Below are 6338 nucleotides of genomic sequence, written 5' to 3'. Positions count from 1 at the left end.
CTCAGGTCCAGGACTCACACCATAGTCAGGCATGTCGGAGTCCAGTGCCAAAACCGCTACACCATCTGCTGGTCCCCCCAAGACCTAATTTAAACTGCTAAATAAGAGGAACTATCCTGGTTACTTAACTGAAACATCTAGCTTTAAACACAACTAGATTCAGGACTCAAACTATCAGCAGGACTCAGTGGCTCCACTTGCTACAGGGTTGGCGTCCTTCTGAGACTTCACGTGGCAGTGAGTGGCAGAAAGGTCAGCCTTTCACACCAGAACCAGGGGGGAGTGCACATCTCTTCCCCAAGTGCTCTAGGAAAAATCGTGATCCACTTTGTTGAGATAGAATTATCTGACTGGATCACGTGCCCTTGTCTGAAGCCGCGGCTGAGGCCAGGAAAATGCACCTCACTGACTGGTGTGGGCCTGAGCACTGCTCTATCTGTAGAGCGTGGGGGTAGATGGGAGAGGTCAGTCAGCTTTACCAAGATCCAGCGAGAGTGGGGGAGAGGGCTGGTTCCTCAGAGAAGAAGCTGGGAGATGGTACCAGAGGGTGAAAGGTTCCTAAGTGACAAGAACAATAGGCGGCCATACCTAGAGGAAACCAATGGTCCAAGAACTAAGAGGAAAAGACTTTTCAAGCACTCTCAAGCCTTTAAAAATACGAACAATTTTATATTTGGGCTAGTTTTATTTATTTTTTTTATTTAAAACAAATTGAGGGGACAGCAAACAGGATAGTGGTTAAGTCACTGGACTCCCACATGGTGACCACTGTTTAAGTCCTGGACCGGGTGGTTTGAGATTCATGCTGGGCATAGGTGCGTATGTGCCCAGGATCCTGGGAAGAGAAGGGAGAAGGGATTGCGGTGTGGCCACTGGGGGTGACTTATCACTTAACCTCTCACCATCTCTCTCTCTCTGGGGAACATATGTACCCTAAAGCAAAAAAAAAAAAAAAACTAATCATAATAATAATAACAAATACAATTAAATTAAATAATTTTTTGAGAGTTTCTTGCTATAGGGCACATGCGCTCACCAGAAAGACAGAGAAAGACAGACAGAAAGTGAGAAATCACCCCCCAGTGGGGATGGCCACGCCACAATCCCTTCTCCTCCACTCTCCTCTTGAGATATTGGGCACGCACACACACGCGCCCAGCTTGAGTTTAAGCCACTGGGTCCGGGACTCGAACCACGGTCAACTACGTGGGAGTCCAGTGACATAGCCTTTCCGCTAACTGCTGGTCCCAATAAAATAATTCTTATAAAAAACTTCTTTAAAAAATTGTTTAATTTTGGGGGCTGGCAGGTGGCATTGGGGGTTAAGGTACTGGACTCCCACATGGGCACCCATGGTTTAAGTCTCAGACCTGGAGGCTTGTTTTCTCACTTTCTCTCTCTCTTTGGTCAAATTAAAAATAACAATAATAATAATAATAAATAAAATTAAATAAATAATTTTTTAAAAGGAGACTTATTTAATTTCGGGACCAGATGGTATAATGGTTACATTGCTGGACTCCCATGTAATCGACTGCAGTGCAAGTCCTGGACTTGGCAGCTTAAAATTCACACCAGGCACAAAAAAGAAAAAGAAGAAAAAAAGGGGACCAGCAGTTAGCGTAATGGCTATGTCGCTGGACTCCCACGTAGTCGACCGCAGTTCGCGTCCTGGACCCAGTGGCTTAAAACTCACGTCGGGCGCGTGTGCATGCGTGCCCAAGATCCCGAGAGGAGAATGGAAGAGAAGGGATTGCGGTGTGGCCATCCGCCCTGGGGGGGTGATTTCTCGCTTTCTGTCTCTCTGTCACTGTCTGTCTGGCGAGCGCATGCACCCTATAGCAAAATATCTTCTCAAAAAAAAAAGAAAATTTCACACCAGGCATGTGTGCATACTCAAAATCCCAAGGGGAGAACAGAGGAGAAAGGATTTCAGCATGGCCATCCTCCTTGGGGGAGTGATTTCTGACTTTCTGTGTCTGTGTGTGTGTGTGTGTGTGTGTGTGTGTGTGTGTGTCTGTGTGTGTATGTCTCCAGCAAGCCCATGCACCTTAACAAAAAAGTCTCTCTTTAAAAAAATTTTATTTAATTTTTTTTTTTAATTTGTTATAGGTCATACACGCTTACCAGAGAGAGAGAGAAAGTGAGAAAGCAAGCCACCAGGTCTGGGACTCAAACCACGGTCAGCTGTGTGGGAGTCCAGTGCCTCAACTACCAGGCCATCTGCTGGCCACCACCATTTGCATTTTAAATAAAACAGGTGTTTTGCCCACCCTACTAATCTCGAAAGGTGCTTTGTGTCAGAGTACAAGGAACCTCTGGAAGGAAGTGACAAATGTCCACAGTCTTCTTGGAAACCCTTGCCCACTTACTGCCTTGCTAATGTATTTTTTCCCTCAAATCTAACTTTAACCCCTTTTCATCAATATTCAACCATTACCCTCTACTGTGGCAGAACATTTCTTGCATCCTTTCATCCATTTATTCACTCAACAAACTTTTTTTGAGCAACCACCATATTTTAGGTACGTATATGAAGACAATCTAGGCCCTGCCCTCAATCAGCTTGCCGCTGAAATTTTATTGCAGGAACCATGGACTTCACCACAGGGTTTTAAAGATTATTTGTTTCTTCCATGAGAGAGATACAGTACCTCCAACAGGGTCCCAACACCATGATCCATCCCCAGTCAGCCTTTATCATGGGCACATGCGTACCTAGGGCACCCAGCGGGACTCTCTGGATGTGAACCAGCAACCTTCCCATGACAGTCGGCCTCTCAGAGCATCACTGCACCACCATCCGACGGCACCACTAGCTTTTCAACACGAGCAGGGCCTGGCCTGGAGGCTGGTACAAAGTAAGTACTCAATAAATGCTGCCTCCCCATCTCCGGGATGCAGTCTAGGGACACGGCAGCGGAATGCTGGAAATTTTCAAAAAACCCTTTCCAGGTGGACAAGGGCGCCAGCCAGAGTGGGTGGAGATGGTGGTTTCTATCTCACTTCGGAATGTCATGATTTGTTTTGGATGTTCAAATGTCAGGTTAGAGATGCATGCAATGGAGAGGGGCTTATTCTAACCAGATCAGGGCAAGAGGCAGCCCAGGACACTGTCTCCATGGTGCACACCCCAGACAGTTTGGAAACAAACAGAAACCTATCCAAAAGGGGGAGCCTGACAAAGACAGAAACAAACAAAGACCAAGAGATGGAAAACTCAGAAGGTGGGGCATGGAGAGGAGGGGAGTGGGAAGAGAGGCGGGTGGGGGCTGTGGAGGGGGTTCAGGGAGGAGGATGGTCCTGTTTTCAGCTGAATCTAGCCCCAGGGCCTTACGATCACCATGGCAACAGGGAGGGTAAGTGTGGCTGATTCCATGCCAACACAAACCTCCTGGGTTTAGGAATGGGCTCAGATGTGATCGGCAGCATTCTAAAGAAAAATATCTGAACTGGGCTCTAAGTGTCTAGCCCATCCCAGTTTTGCAGGCAATCCGTGTTTAATGACATGAACTAATCAGAAAGGACACTGAACCACATCCCCTACGCCACCTCTGTCATGTACCCACGAACACTTACTCTAACGTTCAGATTAAAACCCCATGCATTTGCGGTAGAAACTAGCAGCTCACGGACTGTGGGCATTCTCAGGGGCAGGCACCTCACCTATGAGAGGCCAACTTGCCACCCTCCTGAAGATGGCATCAGTGACAGAGGCTGGCTGATGGGGTTGCTTTTCATAAGACCAAGGCAGCCGGGACCCTGCTGCTAGGTAGCACCAACCAAACTACCACCTGGCCTCCCTTGCCATCGGCTGCCCCGTGAGGCTCTGGGCCTGCGGGTGTGGCTGCCTGCCAGGACGGCTACTGCTGCCTCCATGGGGAGGGTGAGCGGTCCCTGCATGGTGAGCCTCCCCAGCTCCCACCCCAGCACCCGAAACTCACCCTTTCCTGGAACCATTTGGCCTACAGGATCTGCCTTGGATTCGGTCATGCTAAGTAGTCTTGTTTAGGGTTTGTCTCCTTCCTGACGCTCCATCCCCGGTACCCAGAGGTCCCACACTGTCCCTCATTACCCTAGTTCAGGGCTGACTCATCCATTAGACATAAGGTTCACATATGAAAATGTTTTTATTTCTTTTAAAATCAAAAGAAAAACGAACTTTTAAGTGTAGGAAAATGTTTTCATACATAATATTAGTGGATTCATCTTTATAAATATTTTTTTTTGAGAGAAGAGATTTTCACTATAAGATGTGTGCATTCTCCAGAGAGATAGAGACAGAAAGTGAGAAATCACCCCCCCCCCGGGGGGGATGGCCACTCTGCAATCTCTTCTCCATTCTCCTCCTGGGATTTTGGGCACACACATACAAGTGCCTGGCATGAGGTTTAAGCTCCGAGGTCCAGGTATAGAACCATGGTCGATTAAGTGGAAGTCCGGCCATATAACCATTACGCCATCTGCTGGTCCCTATAGATATAATTTAAACACTTTTTATGAAGGGGGACCCACAAAGAGAAAAGCACCCAGGGCCCATGGAAGTCATAATGTGGCCCTGCCCTAATTGTCCCTCCTGCCCACTTGAACTTGCCAGATTCCAGGGATTTCCTTCTGCCATAGAAAAACGTGCCTGCCCAGTGTCCCTCGTTAGCTCTGGGGTTCCTGGAAGGTAGGCCATTACTCATTTATCTTCATGCCACCCAAATCGCACCTGGTATTATGCTGTCACTTTTTATGAGGATGTTGGGGGATGTCAAGGAGATATTTCAGGGGACCAGCAGTTAGCGTAATGGCTATGTTGCTGGACTCCCACGTAGTCGACCACGGTTCGCATCCCGGACCCGGTGGCTTAAAATTCATGCCAGGCACATGTGCGTGTGTGCCCAAGATCCTGAGAGGAGAATGGAGGAGAAGGGATTGTGGTGTGGCCATCCCCCTTGGGGGGTGATTTCTCGCTTTCTGTCTCTCTCTCTCTCTGTCTGGTTGGCAAGCGCACATGCCCTATAGCAAAAACCTCTCAAAAAAACAAACAAAAAAAAAAGATATTTCAAGACAAAAAGAAAAAAGATAGGGCTAGATTTGAAATAAGCATGGCCAGGGACCAGTAGTTGGCGTAATGGCTATGTTGCTGGACTCCCACGTAGTCGACCACGGTTCGCATCCCGGACCCGGTGGCTTAAAATTCATGCCAGGCACATGTGCGTGTGTGCCCAAGATCCTGAGAGGAGAATGGAGGAGAAGGGATTGTGGCGTGGCCATCCCCTCCTCGGGGGTGATTTCTCGCTTTCTGTCTCTCTGTCTCTCTCTCTGGCTTTCTGGTGAGCGCACGCGCCCTATAGTGTGACTCCCTCCAAAAAGAAAACATGGCCATAGTGCCTGCAGGTGGTATGGTGGTTAAGGTGCTTGACTCCCACGTGCCCAACTGCAATTTGAGTCTTGGACCTGGATGCTTGCTTTCCTACTTTCTCTTTCTCTGTCACTCTCTGGTCAAATTACACCAATAATAATGATAATAAGCGAAATAAAATAATTATTTTAAAAAAATAAAATAAAATAAGAAAAAGAAATAAACATGGCCTGAATGAAAGAGACCCTTTCTCTCCAGCAGGGAGCTAACGTGACAGAAAATCAGGCCAAAGCAGGAGCTGTCACTGAGCCATGTGGCCAGGCCTTGGGAACTGAGGACTCCTGGGAACTGCATCAACTTTCAGTCCATGCAGTCTGACTGTCCATATGCCCTGCACTAAACTCCACCTGCCGCATCTGCCAATCACCTCCAACTCCATTAATCTGACTGGCACCGTCCTGACTTCTCAGCCGTGATTGACACTGCTCATCCGGTCCTCTGTTATGGCTTCCGTGACTCTCTGCTGCCTTGGTTCCCTCCTGTTTCTGTAGACATTCTTGCCCTGCTTCCTTTGCGGGCTCTCCACTCTGCTAGGCCATTCAAAGCAAGTAATACCAGGGCTGGCAGGTGGTGTGGTAGTTAAAGACGCTGGATTCCCACCTGATTGACTACAGTTCAAGTCCTGGACCTGAGGGCTTGTTTTCTCACTTTCCCTTTCTCTCTCTGTGTCTGGTCAAATAAAAAAATAATAACAAATGGAATTAAATAAATAATCCTTTTTAAAGGCAAATAATACCAATATAATAGCAATGGCTGAAATATATTAGCTATTTTCTCTGTCCTGTGCATTATTAGAAATTTGGGACCAGCAAGTGGAGTAAGGGCTGTGTCGCTGGACTCCCATGTAGTCGAACATGGTTCGAGTCCCGGACCCAGGGGCTTAAATTCACACTGGGTGTGTGTGTGTGTGTGTGTGTGTGTGTGTGTG

This window comes from Tupaia chinensis, unplaced genomic scaffold, assembly GCF_000334495.1.
Source record: "Tupaia chinensis unplaced genomic scaffold, TupChi_1.0 Scaffold000063_1, whole genome shotgun sequence".
NCBI lineage: Eukaryota > Metazoa > Chordata > Mammalia > Scandentia > Tupaiidae > Tupaia > Tupaia belangeri.
Note: the sequence above shows the minus strand (reverse complement) of the source record.